Source organism: Protopterus annectens, chromosome 3.part0 (genome assembly GCF_019279795.1).
Source record: "Protopterus annectens isolate FY-2018-M chromosome 3.part0, PAN1.0, whole genome shotgun sequence".
In the NCBI taxonomy this organism is placed as follows: domain Eukaryota; kingdom Metazoa; phylum Chordata; order Ceratodontiformes; family Protopteridae; genus Protopterus; species Protopterus annectens.
Genome location: NC_056731.1, coordinates 1,420,026,048 through 1,420,044,119, shown reverse-complemented (window position 1 = coordinate 1,420,044,119; position 18,072 = coordinate 1,420,026,048).

Here is an 18,072-nt window from a genome sequence, read left to right as displayed (position 1 = left end):
CACTACACCCTCTTATACTCCCTTTAAGTACTTGGCTCCCTATTGGTCCTTTTTGATCAGTCAAAAAGTAGTTCCTTATACTGTTCTGGCATGTCCAAAAGTCAGTTTCGGGTTTACTCTCCAGTCCAGCTGGTGAATCTGGGAATCTTGAGGCAATGTTACAACTGCCTTATGTACACAGACCACCCTCTCCTCCTCCCAATAAGCTCAAATATATGTGAGAGATGCAACTATATAGCCAAACTGGAGGCTGAGCTCTCTCAACCCAGTACTGGCGCAGTCAGTCAGGAAGAGAAGGTAACCACACACACCACAAATCCAGTCTCACATAGACCTATCGCAACAGCAAACCAAACAAATAAACACACAAAAACATACTCGGAGGCTCTAAATAAAAATCTGCCCAAGCAGTAGAGACCTCCAAAGCAGACATCCAAGCAACCGCTACCCCACAACAATACCCACATATCACATAGTTCACAAAGTCAGTGTGCCACACAGTCACAGCCCTTAAAGCTAAACAACACACCTAATACACTTTTAAAAGGTGACTCTATTGTCAGACACACTGACGTCCCACTCACCAGGCTGAACAAGGAGAAGGTCACTGTAAGCTGCCTGTAGGGTGCCAGGATCCGCCACATAACACAAGCACTCAGGTCACTCCAAAGCAAGTACAAATATGACTCCGTCATTGTCCATGCTGGTGTGAATGACCTGAGGCGTACCTCCCTGGTTTACATGAAATGAGACATAGAGGAGCTTTCTGATCATGTAGCCCAGGCCGGTATGACCCTGACCTCGAGTAGCATCTTACCCTCACCAAGAATGATGCCACAGTATAAAGACAAAAATGATAAATTTTAACAATTGGCTAAAGTATTGGTGTCATTCAAAGGGGATCCAGTGTCTGTCAGCCTGGGATGACATGCTCGACAAGCCACGTTGCTTTGCTAGGTACGGCTTGCACCTGTCACCCCTGGGCTTTCGATACTGGCTAAGGCTCTTGCCACCCCATAGTGCCTTTTTTAGGCAAGGCTCAAAAGACAAACCCACCTCCATAGACAACACATGGAAAAAGAAACTAAGGGTAATGCTGCTCAACGCCAGAAGTCTAAACCTCAAGATGCACACACTCGAGGCTCTCCTCAGTATGGAGAATATCGATATCTGTGCAGTAACAGAAACCTGGTTCAAGGCTCCCGTGAGCACCCAGCACTACCAGGTTATACCTCATACCATGCTTTTCGGCCCCAAAACCTTGGACCGAACCACAAAAGGTGGTTAGTGGCACTGCACGAAGCATCGGAGACCATCCATGTGCAACTAACAGTGGGCAAAACTGCCTTTCAGTTTGTAGCCTGCTACAGACCACCCTCCCAAACTCAGGAACCCCACTCGGCTTTCCTAAGAACACTGGAGAATATGAAGGTCTCTCCAAACACCATTATATTGGGTGACTTCAACTACCCGAACACAGACTGGGAGCACTACTCAAGCCCCAACACCCTCGCCCAATGGTTCCTAGAATTTATAAACTCAAATGCTATGGAACAACTGGTCACCACTCCCACAAGAGGGGAAAACATATTGGACCTGATCATCACCAACATGGGAACTCTATGTTCCATACCAGAGGTATACCCCTCATTGGTAAGATCTGACCATAAATTAATCTCACTGGACATCCATATCCTGTCTCCACCCCCAGCCAAGGAAACCACGGTGAAGAATTTCTCAAAAGCAAACTTTACACTTCTCAAAACCAAGGTGGAATCCTTCAAAGCCCCCGGGCCAGTGGAAAATATGGCCCAAACTGCAGAATCCTTTACAAACGCATTCTATGGACACCTAGAGGAATGCATGGATCGTGCTATCCCAAATAAAACCAAGACTCACTCCTCCAAAGGCAGGAGACCTGTCTGGTGGACCCCAGCCATAAATAAGCTATACAACAGAAGGAGGAAGCTACTACATGACAGAGCAAAATCCCAAAAAGGGAAGGCATCTCTGATCAGTACTAGCAAGAAACTACGATTCCTCATAAAATCATCTAAGGCCAGCTTCAAAAGAAAAATTGCACAAGATGCTAAAAATAATCACAAGGCCGCCTTTAGTTATGTCAGGAACATGGGTGGCAACTCCCAGATATGCTCTGAGTTAGTTCAAAATGACAAACAATACACTGAACCCACAGACATTGCCAACATCCTGGCAGAAAGCTTCAGTGCAAACTTCTCCCCCCCCTTCCCCCCCAAAAGAGCAAATGTCTATCCCAACAGAGTGTAGCCTCCCTGACATCACAGATGCACAGGTGAGAGCTGCCCTCTCCAAAGCAAAAAACACAGCATCAATGGGACCGGACGGTGTCCCGGGCTGTGTCTTACACAAGCTCCAAGAAGAACTGAACCCTCACATAAAGTCACTGTTCAGTCTCAGCTTTACTACAGGATATATACCCAAGGAATGGCGTACAGCAACAGTGGTCCCACTCTACAAAGGTGGTGCCACAATGGACCCCAGAAACTATCGCCCTATAAGCCTGACTAGCCTGGTCTGCAAAGCTATAGAGCGTATCATCATGGAACTCATAAACAAAGACATTGGGAACCTCCAAACACTGGATCCTACCCAATTTCGCTTTGTTAAGGGCAGATCTTGCCTCTTGAACCTGGTCAACTTCTTTGAAACAGTCACCAAGGCCATAGATGAAGGGAAGGTAGTCCACACAGCCTACCTGGACCTCACAAAAGCCTTCGACACAATACCCCACTTGGGCATCATAAATAAGCTCACCAGCTTAAATATCAACCCCTATGTCACAAGATGGGTTGCAAACTGGCTCAGGGATAGAACCCACATGGTCAGAATTACAGGTACCATGTCAGACTCTAAACCAGTTACAAGTGGCGTCCCACAAGGCTCGGTCCTGGGACCTCTCTTGTTCAGTATATATTTCTCTGAGGTACAGGCTAACATGGGAGAACTATGCCTGACCAAGTTCACAGATGACTGCAAACTGGGTGCCATAATCGACTCGCCGACTGACACAAGCATCCTCCAAAAGGGTCTCACAGAGACGGATAACTGGTGCCAGAGCCATGGCCAAAAGCTAAATGCCAAAAAGTGCATAGTCATCCCATTTGGGAAAAACAAAGTGCCCACAAATTACCACATAGGTGGTAATCCATTAAGTATGGAAGAAGTAATTAGGGATTTGGGGACCCAAGTAGATAGCAATCTCTCCTTTGACAGTCACGTTGCCAAAGTGGTTAGAAAGACCTTCTAGCCCATCTTATCATGAAATGGTTCACATCTAAATCAAGAGAGGTCATTGTGCCCCTCTACTCATCAGGCCCATAATTGAATACAATGCCCCATTTGGGATGTACCTTACCCGACACCTGCAGCAACTGGAAAGACCCCAAAAGTACCTCACCAAGAGGATCAAGGGACTCAAACAGATGCCCTACACAGTTAGGCTAAAGAAACTCTAGCTCTACTCAGTTGCTTACCGCCTACTCAGAGGTGATCTGTGCCTGACATATGAAGCCATGTCCAACCCAGAATTAATGGACATGCTCCACCTCAGGAATTCCAAACCCCTTAGAGCTACACGCTCCAGGGACTTAAACCTCAGCACAGAAATAAATAGGACATGCTGGAGGGACAGATTTATATCCCAGAGGCTCCCCTCACTCTGGAACAAAATCCCAATCCATGTTAGGCAGAGCCCCTCAATGACCCTCTTCAAGAGAAATCTTGACGAGTGGATGGGAGATCGTAGGTTTACCCCTGGGATCTCTTCTGTGTCCCTACTAGACAGAGGCACAGTAAACTAACCTTAAAAGGGCTATTTTCTGTGACCTACTATACAGAGGCACAGTCAACTAATCTAAAAGGGTGGCGAAAGCCAAACACACTCTGGCTAGGCTTATAAATGCCCTAGGGCAGATAGCCTAGTATCAACCTATGAACCTATACATTTCAACAGTTAACAGTAATACATGTGCATTTCTTCCTCTGTCCAGCAGGATACACCGATACATTTTTAACATACGCATCTGTATATATCAGTTTGATATTCAAATAATATAATTATTTACTAAATTCCAGCTAGCGTGCTGGCATATGTCACACATCCACTGCCCTACTGGCATAGCTGGCAATGCCTGCCATCGTCACACTTTTGGCAAGATCTCTTTGACAAATACTGGGTACCCATTTCAGTAAGTGCTTTTAATTTACATTTTGTCTTTGAGTTCCTGTGAGTTTCAGTGATGTTAATGCAGCTTTGGATTGTATGCACATAGTTTCATAGTTTGGGACTAGGCTATCTGCCCTGGGGCATTTATAAGCCTAGCCATAGTGATGTGGCTTTCGCCACCCCATGTAATGGTACAAAAGTGTACAGAATAGATTTAGAATGTTGTGCCTCTGTCTAGTAGTGACACAGTGAAGACCCCCTTACATAATAGAATTAGTTTACTGTGCCTCTGTCTAGTAGTGACACAGAGATGACCCCTGGGGTAAACCTATGATCTCCCATCCAATTGTCAAGATTTCTCTTGAAGAGAGTCAGTGAGGGGCTCTACCTAACATGAACTGGGATTCTGTTCCAGAGTATGGGAAGCCCCTGAGTTATGAATCTGTCCCTCTAGCATGTCCTATTCATATTTGTGCTGAGGTTCAAATCTTTAGCTCTCGTGGTTCTGATGGATTTGGATTTTTTGAGGTGCAGCATGTCCATCAATTCCTGATTGGACATGGCCTTGTACGTCAGGCACAGATCACCTCTGAGTAGGCGGTATGCTACTGAATAGAGTTGGAGTTTCTTTAGTCTGGCAGCATATGACATATGTTGGAGACCCCTGATCCTCTTGGTGAGGTACTTTGGGGTCTCTAGCTGTTGCAAGTGCCGGGTGAGGTACATACCAAATGGGGCATTGTACTCAATTATGGGTCTGATAAGGGAGGAGTACAGGGGCACAATGACCTCCTTTGATCTGGATGTGAATCCCTTCATGATAAGGTGGGCAAGGTAGAAAGTCTTTCTAACCACTTTGGCAACGTGGGTGTCAAATGAGAGGTCACTATCGACTTGGGTCCCCAGGTCTCTGATTACTTTTTCCATACTCAGTGGGTTACCACCTATGTGATAATTTGTGGGCACTTTGTTTTTCCCAAAGGGGATGACTATACATTTTTTGGCATTTAGTTTAAGGCCATGACTCCGGCACCAGTTGTCCATTTCAGTGAGGCCTTTCTGTAGGATGTATGTGTCAGCTGGTGTATCAACTATGACGCCTAGTTTGCAGTCATCTGCGAACTTTGTCAGCCACAACCCTCCCATGTTTGCTTCCACATCTGAGAAATAAATGCCGAACAAGAGGGGTCCCAGGACAGAACCCTGTGGGACACCACTTGTCACTGGCTTTGAGTCTGACATGGCTCCAGCGATTTTGACTTTATGGGTTCTAACCTTTAGCCAGTTTGCCACCCATCTTGTGACATATGGATTTACATTTAAGCTGTTGAGCTTGTCTATGATGCCAGAGTGGGGTATTGTGTCGAAAGCTTTAGCCAAGTCCAGGTAGGCTGTATGGACTGCTTTGCCCTCGTCAATGGCTCTAGTGACTTTTGAAAAAGTCAACCAGGTTTAAAAGGCAGGATCTGCCTTTTACAAAGCCGAACTGGGTGGGATCAAGTGTCTGTAAGTCCCCAATGTCTCTGTTTATTAGTTCCATAATGATTCTTTCCATAGTTTTGCAGACCAGGCTGGTTAAGCTTATGGGGCGGTAGTTACCAGGGTCAGTAGAGGTGCCTCCTTTGTGGAGTGGGACTACTGTTGCTGTACGCCAGTTTTCAGGTACATATCCTGTAGTAAGGCTAAGGTTAAATAGCATTTTTATGTGCGGGTTTAGCTCCTCTTGGAGTTCACGTAGCACGCAACCCGGGATACCATCAGGTCCCATTGATGCTGTGTTTTTAGCTTTGCTGAGGGCGGTTCTCACCTGGACATCTGAGATGACAGGGAGGTTACATTCAGCTGGGATAAGTATTTCTTCTTTTGGGGTGAGGGAGGGAGAAATTTGCTGAACCTGTCTGCCAGAATGTTGGCAATATCTGTGGGTTCAGTGTATTTTTTGTCATTGTGAACTAACTCTGAACATATCTGAGGGTTTCTGCCCAGGTTTCTAACATAGCTGAAGAAGGCCTTGTGGTTATCTTTAGTGTCCATAGCGATTTTTCTCTCAAAGTTGGCCTTGGATGTTTTATGAGAGAACGTAGCTTTCTACTAGTGCTGATCAGAGATGCCTTCTTTATGGGATTTTGCTCTGACGCAGTAGCTTCCTTCTTTGTTATACAATTTGTTTATGGCTGGGGTCCACCAGACAGGACGCCTGCCCTTGGTGGAGAGGGTCTTGGTTTTATTTGGGATTGCATGATCAATGCATTCTTGGAGATGTCCGTAGAAAGCATTTGTGAAGGATTTTGCATTGTGGGATGTGGTTTCCACTGTCCCAGTGGGCTTAAAGGATACCATCTCTTTTTTAAGAAGTGTAAAGTCAGCTTTTGAGAAGTTTTTCACTGTAGTCTTTTGTGCTGGGGGTGGAGGTGGGATATGTATATCCAGGGTGATTAGTTTGTGGTCAGATCTCACTAGTGAAGGGTATACTTCCGGTGTGGAGCACTTTGTCCCCATGTTTGTGATGATCAGGTCTAGTATATTATCTCCCCTTGTGGGAGAGGTGACTAGCTGTTCCATTGTGTTTGAATTTATGAATTCCAGGAACCTTTGGGCTAGGGTGTTTGGGCTAGAATAATGCACCCAGTCTATGTTAGGGTAGTTGAAGTCTCCCAATATGATGGTGTTTGGTGAGACATTCATGTCCTCCAATGTCTTCAGGAAGGCTGAGTTGGGGTTCCTGAGATTGGGAGGGTGGTCTGTAACATGCTACCAGTTGTATAGCAGTTTTGCCTATGGTTAGTTGCACCTGGATGGTCTCTGATGCTTCATGTGTTGCCACTAACCTGGAGGTGTGGGTGTCCTTGGTGAATATGGACACTCCCCCTCCCTTTTTGGTTTGGCCCGAGTTTTGGGGCCGAAAAGCATGATACGAGGTGTAGCCTGGTAGCGCTGGGGTGCTCTCAGGAGCCTTGAACCAGGTTTCAGTTACTGCACAGACATCGATGTCCTCCATACTGAGGAGTGCTTCGAGAGCCTGCATCTTGAGATTTAGACTTCTGGCATTGAGCAGCATTACCCTTAATTTTTTTCCATTTTTGTTTTCTAAGGAGGTGGGTTTGTCTTTTGAGCCTTGCCTAAAAAAAAGCACTATGGGGGAGGCAAGAGCCTTAGCCAATATCCGGAAGCCTAGTGTTGACAGATGCAAGCCGTCCCTTGTGAAGCAGCGTGGCTTGTCCAGCATGTCATCCCAAGCAGACAGACATTGGATCCCCCTAGAATGACACCAGTATTTGAGCCAATTATTAAAGCTGGTCATCTTGTCTTTGTATTGTGGCATCATTCTTGGTGAGGGCAAGATGCTGCTCAGGGTCAGGGTCATACCAGCCTGGGCTACATAATCAGAGAGCTCCTCTATGTCTCTTTTCATGTAGTCCAGGGAGGTACGTCTCAGGTCATTCACGCCAGCATGGACAATGACGGAGTCATATTTGTACTTGCTTTGGAGTGACCTGAGTGCGTGTGTTATGTGGCGGATCCTAGCTCCCGATAAGCAGCTCACCATTACCCTCTCCTTGTTCAGCCTGGTAAGCGCAACATCAGTGTGTCTGACTATAGAGTCACCTATTACTAGTGTATCAGGCATGGTATTTGGCCTTAAGGGCTGTGATTGTTTGACACACTGATTTATTGAAGTATGTGATGCATGTGTTATGTTTTGAGGTGGTGGATTTTTGGGTGTCTGCTTTGGGAGCCTCTGTTGTTTTGGTAAGTTTTTTGTTAGAGCCTCCGAGTATGTCTTTGTGTTTTTATGTGTTTGGTTTGCAGTTGCGGTAGGTCTATGTTGGACTGGGTTTGGTGTGTGTGTGTGGTTACCTTCTCCTCCTGTCTGATCTTGCCAGTCCTGAGTTGAGAGAGTTCAGCCTCCAGTTTGGCTATATAGTTGCATCTCTCACATGTATTTGTGTTTGTTGGGAGGAGGAGAGGGTTGTCTGTGTACATGAGACAATTGTAGCATTGTCTCAAGATTCCCAGATTAACCAGCTGAACCGGAGAGGATGCCAGCAATCTACCACTCGACATGCTAGAATATTATAAGGGAGTGCTGTGCCTTTAAGGGAAGTGGGTACTCACAGGGAAGGTAGGTGGATGTAGTGCTTACTTTAGTTAGCGAGTGCTTACTTAGAAGAGAGGTTTTGAGAACAAGTGCTAGGCTTATAATAAAGCGATTAGACTAGATTATTATAAGAGTAGAGCTTTCTTAAGGGAAATTTTGAAGAGCAGACATTAATTAATACACTGGTGAATGCATTCTATGTTTAGGTTTATATTCACAGTTGTGAGGTTTCATTACAGCATATGCTACATGCATCGACTGGGAGGGACCCAGTACTTAGACTGAATTGGGTTTCAGTCACTAATGCATAGCAGGGAGGGTCCTGCAAGTAATGGATGTGTGTGTCTGACATTTTGTACAAATGTGTATGTATGAGTAAGTGTGTTCTGTGGTACTAGACACAAACGTTAAAATAATAAAACAGTGTAACATATCTTAATACTATCAGTAAATCAGGCAGAAAAAGTCATTGAACCATCTGTAGGTTCTCCAGCCCATAATATGTACTGCAATTATTGGGTGAAATCTTGTCAGTACATAGCATACTGGCATAAACTAAGCCAAACTTAGATTTATGCTTTCCTGACAATGGAACTTTTGATAAAACTAAAAAAATGCTGCTTTTATGAACAAAATTAGAATATGAGGATAATAAGATAAAAACTGACCAGTATAATAGTTATAATGTTTGGTATATTGAAACTTTTAAAAACACAGTTACTGTAATACTCCCATTTTTTCCAGTTAAAAACAGGCAGAGATACATACAGATGTGTACAGGACTTAAGAGCAGTCAATCAAGTTGTCAGAGCTTCACACCCTGTAGTGCCAAATTCAGAAACAATATTGAATTACACACCACCATGGGCTACTTGCTTTCCTGTAGTAGATTTATGTTCAGCTTTCATTTCCATCCCAGTTCATCCAGATAGCCAGTATTTATTTGCCTTTACATATGGGGGAATTCATTATATATGTGGCTATGACTGCCACAAGGGTTTATTAATAGTCCCTCAATCTTTTCACAAATTTTAAAACAGGACCTTGGAAGAAATCCAGTTTGCATGAAAACCTGTATTAGTACAATATACAGATGATTTACTTATAGCTTCAGATACATTAATACATTGTCATGCATTTGCTGATTGAATTAGCAACAAAGGGACACAGTATCGAAGGAAAAACTTCAGTTTTTCAGTTCAGATGGATAGAGACATCTCCTGTCTTCACGTGATAAAGCTATCACAAAGCCACACTGCCCTGTTACTCCGAAGCAGCTGTGAGCTTTTCTAGGTTTGGCTGGATACTGTAGATAATGCGTACCAAATTATGCAGAAATTACTAAGCCTTTTACTGATATGCTCAAACAAAACACACCAAAGCTGTTACCCTTGAAAAAAAGGAAGAAAGTGCTTTTACTTTCTTAAAACAAACCTTTGCTATGGTCCCAGCCTTAAAACTCCCAGATTATAAGAAGCATTTCACCTTGTTCTGTCAAGAAAAAAGGGGGTATGCAGCAGGGATACTAGTTCAAAAACAGTGATGCATTTAGACCTGTTGTATATTACAATTCATTGTTAGACCCGGTGGTAGAGGATTACCAGGCTGCTTGCAGGTAGTAGCAACAGCTGTACTGATGGTAGAACAATCCACAGCATTTGGTCCTAAGACTCAAACTTACAGTTGCAGTTCCCCATGCAGTACCTGCAGTGTTGGTAGCATCTAAGACACAGCATATTTTGGCTACCAGGTTAAATATGAATTGTTGCTTATTTCTAACCCTTCAGTCACTATTGAGCAATGCCAGGTATTGAACCCGACATCCCTCCTGCCTATGACAGGAGATGGTGAACTGCATGATTGTATAATTGTGACCAACTTTGTGTTATCATCTAGATCCAAGTTAAGAGATAACTCCACTGGAAAATGCAGAAATGAAATTGTTCATGGATGGATCATGTGGAAGAGACAGAAAAGGAAACCTTGCTACAGGCATTGCTATATGTTCTGAAAATACAGGGTTGTGTCAGGAAAGACTGGAAGGGGGTTACCTCTGCACAAGTTGCTGAATTGCTTGCATTAATCAAAGCCTGTAAAACAGCTAAAGTTATGAACATTCATACTGATAGCTGTTATGGTTCGGGGTAGCCCATAACTGTGGAATTGTGGAAACCGTGGATTTTTAACATCAGCACGTACTGAAATAAAAAAAAAAAAAAATGGAAAGTTTGCAAAAGACTTGTTTTGCTATTAAAAAAGGCTTTAGCTGTAGTTAAAGTGCAAGCTCATATAAAAGGAGACACCATTACTGTGAGATGTAAGCGATTAGCAGATTATGCAGCCAAGCAAGTTACGGGTTTGGATGTCACTGTCACTAAAAATTTTGTCTTTATTGTGCAGGAAGTATAGTACCCGCGGTGGTGGTGCTGCGGTAGCGTTGCCTCACAGTAAGACGCTGTCTGGTTCGATTCTCAGCTGGAGCATCTTCTGCATGAAGACATGCGCGAATGGGTGTACCTCCGTTGAAGGTTGTGCATCAGGGCTGGTAACTCGGCACGTAAAAATCAACTACCAATCATTAGCGGACCGGAGTTCCACTGTGGCGACCCCTAACCGGGAAAAGCCGAAAGACACAGCAACAACAATTGTGCAGGAAGTATCTACAAAGACTGTCAATCCTTGTAATTTTAATGAGTTGATTACAGGATGAAGCTTTAGAGGCTGAGAGAAACAGGAGGATCAGTGCAAGTTGTAAAATGTATGCTAATTTAATTTGGAGACACACTGATGGCAGGATAGTAGCACCTTTGGTCATACTGCCCTGGTTGGTAACTGCATACCACTTATCAAATTACATTGGTAAGCATGTACTTAGGATTGGTTTGCCTCTCTTTCTCAGTCCCTAAATTGTCATTATGTAAATAATTGTGAGATCTGTTTGTTGCATAATATTGCACCTCCTGTAAAAAAACTACATCTTCTGCTTTGCCCCCACCTTAGGAGGCCCTCTGTAAATTTACAGCTGGATTTTATCCAGATGAGGAATGTGCTACTTTTTCATACATTTTGGTTACTGTCTGTGTTTTTCTGCATGGATGGAAACCTGTCCATGTGCTAAGTGTGATGCTGAAACAGTAATGAAGAAATTGCTAAAATAATTTTTTTCCCAAGTCTGGTGTACCTCACAGTATTAATTCAGATGTATTCATTTTACTGTTGAAATTGTTAAGAAATTCTGTTATGTCTTAAAAATTTCTTTACAGTTACATTGTTCCCATCACACATAGTCACTGGTCTTGTTGAAAGGTCTAACCAGACTCTTAAAATCAGAATTAGCAAAGTTTCTAGTGAAACTGGGATAAAATGGCCAAATGCTTTGCCTCTAGCTCTGATAAAAATGTGAAGAACTGTAAACACGATTTGTAAATTAAATCCTCATGAAATTCCTATGGATTATCTCATGAGAATGTCAACTTCCCCACCAGTGAGAAACTATGAACTGGTATTTACAGATAAACTTCTGTCTTGCGGACTTTTTATAAATGCACCAAGGAGGCCGTTACACCACCTGCAACAGTTCCCTGTTATGACTTATGGCCAGGTGATTGGGTCTATATGAAGGTATTCCAACACAAATATTTGGAGCCACAGTGGAAGGCACCTCATCTCATCCTCCTAACTACTCACACTGCAGTAAGGTATGCTGGAATATTGAATTTGGTCCACACTTCGCATTATAAGAAAACCTGCTCAGCATCTCCAGAGTCAACTGAAAGTAGCACTACCCCTCCTTCTGATGACATCACTAAGTCTCCTCCTTCTACTGCTTTCAATCAATCGACATGAGAGAAAACATTTTTTTTTTAAATGTTGCATCAATATGCCACTGACCTAAATGTTTCCAACTGCAGGGTGTGTGTGTGGATTTTTCCCCATGATGCCAAGGGAGGCATTTCAGTGCAGCCTGTCCCTGTGCAGCAGACTGATTTAAAAATGCAGATTGCTGTAGAAAATCAAGTTTTGGGTAACATTACGGACTGGATTAAGAAAATATATTATCAGTTGGCTGCAGTGATGCAGGGTGATACTTGTTATGCCGGAGAAGGAACTGTGCGAGTAGGTTACAGCAGTTGGAATAACACCCATGATGAGACTACATTGGTAGAGCTTGGATTGAAGACATGACTGGGTAAATGGCATGGGGGAATATTGGACAATCATTACTACATCTGTGGAGAAGGGTGCACAATAAGAGGGCCATACATCCTCCTAAGCAAGCAGTGCCTTTCGTTGCACCGCAGTATGACACATTACAAACTGTGCATGAAGTGAATCATTTGTCCCTTATATTAGCTGAAATGGCTAATCAGACATCAGAACACATTCATATGGAAAATGGAAAACTAACTGAAGTCTAAGCCACTGCCTTAAAAAACTGAATAGCTCTTAATTACGTACTGGCCTCAAAGGGTGGAGTTTGCTATCTGAACAGGAAACAGTGCTGTGCTTTTGTTTCAGACTTTCATGATGAACAAGAAAAGGTGGTTGATGTTATGTAACAATTAGACATTGATATGACAAAAGTTGAGTCTGGTTGGACCTTGTTTGGCTGGTTAGGTAATAGTTTTAGAAATGGTACCAGTTTAATGCAAAGTTTAATTACTTATGTTATAATCATACTTCTGTAGCTCTTGTATATTCTGTTATTAAAAATCTGCTAGTATGCTATTTTGTGGGAAAAAGTATACATGAAATGGTTGTTATACCTGAACAAAAACATCAGAGCTTACAAGCCTCTACTGAAAATGGATATATGTCCAGCTAGACTAGCCCGGTCAACAAATGTAAGTTTAGCAATGATGTAGTTCAAAATAATCTTGGACTATGATGCTTTATAGAATCAAAGGAGGGATGTAGTTGATATATATATATATATTTTAATGCTTGATCTGATGTTGTCAATCTTCATCTATTTTTGACTTGTGGATGTACGGTTCTGATCCTCGGAACCGATCTGGCTGCTAAATAGCACACATCAGCCAAAAAATCTCTCAAGCCACTAATCTACCCACAGTGCCCCTCTCTACATTACCTCAGATCTCGTTTGCTGTTCTTACAGCAAGACACATCAGTCGATTCCCCTCTTGTAGCTAAGTAAAACTTTATATGTTTTTGTCCTTTTTCTCTACTGATGTTAATCTCTAAATTCCTTAGAACCCTTTATTTTTTTAATCTACCTTTAGTATGAATGTGTTTGTTACCTTTCATTTTACCGTTGGTAATTTCTACTACCATCATTAGTAGTCCCCCCCTCTTTACCATTAGGTAATCTTTCCCATCATTGCTGATGGTGCTTTCCTTTGTAGTGTGACTGTTTTTTTTTTCTCCTCTTTCCTTTTCTTTCTGTCTCTTCTGCATTTTTATTTAGGGTGATGGGAGATAAATCTAAAAGCTCCACTACTAGCTTTAAACAACATAAAGAGTGCAGCAGGAAAATGCCAAACTCAGATGGCTATGATTGTTGTGTATATTGGGTGCACCCCACTTAAGTACTGACTGCACAATCTGCCAAGGTTTCAGTAATAGAGCCCTGGTAGAACATAGGAATAAGCTTATTCTCAAAGGGCTCCTTAAAGCCCCTTTCGAAGAAGCCTTGTCCAAGGCCGACCAGTCTCCTCTGGGCTCTGGTTCCAAAACTTCCTGTTGGGTGCCGACATCTCGCTTGGTACCGACCATTAAAAGGCATAAGCATGCATCTGCAGGTTCCTCTTTGGAACCGAAATCTAAGGTTCTGAAGCTTTCAGAATAGACTGAATCTTCGACACAGTTACTCTTACTGGTGCTATTGACACCGACCACAAAACCCACTCAAACTACAACTCCTACCACTTTTACTTTGGCTATGGTTCAGACACCAGCACTGATTGTCACTGCTGTTGTGTCAGCACCAATATCTCTCACAGCTCCACAGACAGTGCCAAGCACTGACATTTCTATTCAGCCCTGGACCACTTATTCCCCCTCTATTGACTCCTCGTTCGGACAACTGCCTAGCCCCTTTCTAAGGAGACCTGACTCTCCTCCTGGATTGTTGATTCGCTCCACCAGAAGTCTGTCAGAAGTTGATATAGTAAGGTTGGTGGATCAGATCCTGACCGCCAGGAGTCTTCCTCATCTTCTCAGCCCCGTCTCCCTTCTGATGCAGGGGGTTTCTCTCCCATGACCCCTTCTTACTGTCCTCCTCTGACCTCTTTACAGGCTTTAGAGCTCTCAACTCCAAATTCACAGGTTCCAATAACTTTGACACTGACAACCTTTGTGTCTTCGCCGGGTACGGCTCCAACGCCTTCAGTGCCAATGGGTCCTCGGGACTGTGTCTTTGCTGTTGGGCCTGAGGGTTCAAGTCGTCTCGATTTTTTTGTATGGAGCCAGCCTTGTCTGTTTGGGCTGTGCCCACAAAGGACCCTGTCCTCAGTTCTGGTTTGTCAGGTGGGTCTGTCGGGTCAGGGTGTGACCCCAGTTCTGAGTTTGATAGTCTCAGTTCTGGGCTCCCATCCCTCCTCAGAGGGTCTTGCCTTTCAACCCATGGAAAGAGCCTTGGCCACTGCCTCATGTCAGGTGGTTCCTCTGTTACCGGAGTTTCACCCTTTGACCCCAGGTTTATTAGTTCTGTCACTAACCTCTATCCCTGGACAGCAAGCTCCAAGGTTGCAAGACTTACCTACTAAAGGTGTACCCTCTTTCGAGTCCTCTTCAGATGCTCCCACTGAAGAACCACCTTGGAAGAGATTGGAAGAATCAAGATGTTTCCTCTTACACAAAAAATCTGTGGAGGACATGAATTTCGATGAGGGGGAGGGTTCCCCACAGTCACCCCTGGAAGACGTCTCCTTCAGAGACATTCTTGAGATCCTAAAACAGAGGGGTGTTTGGAAGCCAAAAGACCCTTCCTCTGAGGAATCTGTGTACTTGCAGGCCTTTGGTGCTTGCCCATCTACCTCCTCGGTGACCTTGCCTGCTGATGACCTAAGTAAATTGATACCTCAACTGGCTTGGAAGGCTGCTGATTCTGTAGAACCTGTCACCTGGGAACCTGACAAAATACTTTCTGCTCCTGAGGACCATCCACATTGGGCAAAGTGCTTAGTAGGTGATGCCATGGTGGTAGTGGCTGCCACAAAGAAAGAATAAGCTGAGGAAAGTTCCACTGTACATGTCCCTGACAGTCCAGGGAGATGGACAGATTTGGGAAGTAGGTCTATGCATCATCGACCTTCTCCATCAGCTCCTTGAACATTTTGGCACACTTTACTAGACTTAAAAGAGATCTGGTGAAGGAGTTCTAAAATACCCTGGTGGGAGCAGTGGCTGAGGGGGTTCAAAAAAGGTGGCCTGCTAGTTAGTAACCCTGGAGTCTATTTCAAACATATCCATGAGGCTCATTGTGCAGGCAGCGGAAGGGGGTCCAGGTCAGCAGATTCAGGTGTTGCTATTTGACAACACACTTGGCCGCACCTGTGTGAGTTTGCATAACCATTCAAGTCTTCCTTCATCAATGCTCCCTTTGACGGATCCTCATTGTTTAGGTCCAGAGTTGAGGAAACTTTGTCCAGGTGTGAAAAGGATGGAAAGTCTTTGCTGTGGGCATACATTTTTCCACTCCTCAGTGATCCTACTCCAGGAATCAAAGGAGTGGCAAAATGTGGTTCAAGAAGTTCCAGAAGCCTTTCCAGGACACACATGGTACGGATTCCTCTCGGGGCAGATGGGAGAGTTACAGTGGAAGACACCATCCTAGAGGCAGGGGTGGTCCACAGAATCAGGTTACCAGGGAATCCTTCTCTGGTCAACCCTGTCAGTGCTCCTGAAAGGGGGCCTGATTTTTTGCCTCTGGAGGCAGTCGGGGGAAGATTCTCCTTGCACCCAACCACCTGACAATGTATAACTACCAATGCCTGGGTGCTAAGGATTATTTCCAGATGTTATTCAATTCCCTTCACCTTTTACCCAAGAATCCAAGCAAGATTCCCCGATGTTCCACCCAGTCAGAGGGATCAAGCAGCATTAGAAATACTAAAGCTGCTAGAAAAGAGAGTGTTCCAAGAAGTCCTACCAGACCAATTAGGATCTGGATTTTACTTAAGATTCTTTTTAGTGCCAAAGAAAACAGGGGACTGGAGAACAATTGTGGATCTCAGCATTCTAAACAAATTTGTCCCAACAGTCAAAATTCTGGATGTTCACGGTTCAGTTAATACTTCCCTTCTTAAAGGAAAACAATTGGGATGTGCTCTATCAACTTTCAAGATGTGTATTACCACCCTGCCACCACACATAGTAATCTCCTCGCATTCAAAACTTCATTTCATTCACATCTTTCTTCACTATGGAAATGCTCCTGCTCCCTTCCCACATAATCATCCACTATAGTTACACACTAAGCATTAAAATATCTATTTATAGCCTCCTACAGTTTAACACCCCTAACTAACTGTAGGCTTAGCTTAACTTAAGAACTGTTGTAATCATTACTATAGAAATCAACTGTTAACTTAGATTCAGTAGAACCTCCAAGAACTAAGATTGTCTATAAATATTCTGCCTGCATGTTCTCTTTATTGTTAAAATGTGTGCTTTATATTGTTCTAATCTATAATTGTGTTGTATTCTGTTTATATTTTTCTGGAGCTTTTCTCCCCAGGACTCCATTGAAAATGGGCTCCTTGTGGCCCAGTAGACTATCCTGGCAAACAAGCTGCAAATAAATAAATAAATAAATAAAGATAGACAAATGCTCAAGAAAGTTTCTCTATTTTTCGGCAAGGAGCCAGTCATTACAAATTCAGAGTGCTGCCCTTTGGTCTCACCACAGCCCCTAGGGTGTTCAAATGCATGGCAGCGGTCACAGCACATTTAAGGCTGCACGGATTCTGGGTGTTTCCTTACCTAGAAGAATGGCTCCTCACCACTTCCACCAGGCATCTACTTCTATGAACAATGGATTTCATTCTGGAGCTATCTCAACAGTTGGGCATCATTGTCAATCTTGTGAAGTCTCAACTAACCCCGTCTCAGGATATGGAATTCATCGGAGCTTGTCTCAACACACTGTATTGTGTGGCATCCCTACCCCTCCACAGGTTGCAGAAAATATAATCGCAGTTTCACCCTATTCTTCGTTCAAGCAAAATACTGGCTCAGCAAATTCTGCAAGCATTGGGCTCCATGGCAGCTGCAATCATGTTAGTCCCATTGGCAAGGTTTCACATGCGACTTCTTCAATGGCTGCTTGCGAATCAGTGGTCTATTCTAACCCACACCCCATGAATCACCTAATTTTTATATCCAGAAGATGCAAAAACAACCTATCCTAGTGGATGCAGTCCAAGGAGATTTTTCTGAGCCGTTCCTTTGTCCTCCCTCAGCCCAATGCCATAGTGACCATGGATACTTCCCAGATGGGATGGGGGGCATTATCTGGGCAAGACAGTCCAAGGCACTTGGTCCCCCTCTGACACCAGTCTGCATATCAATGTTCTGTAACTCAGGGCAGTGTTCCTAGCATTTCATTCTGTTTTACCTCTAGGGATGATAGCTATTCAGTCAGACATTTCTGTAGTCTGGTACATCAACAAACGGGGGAACCAAGTCCTACCCACTGTATCAAGAAGCCCTTCGGGTGTGGCAATGGGCCATAACTACCAACTACTTTCTGACAGCAATACACATCCTGGGGAGTTGAAATGTGATTGCGGACAAACTGAGC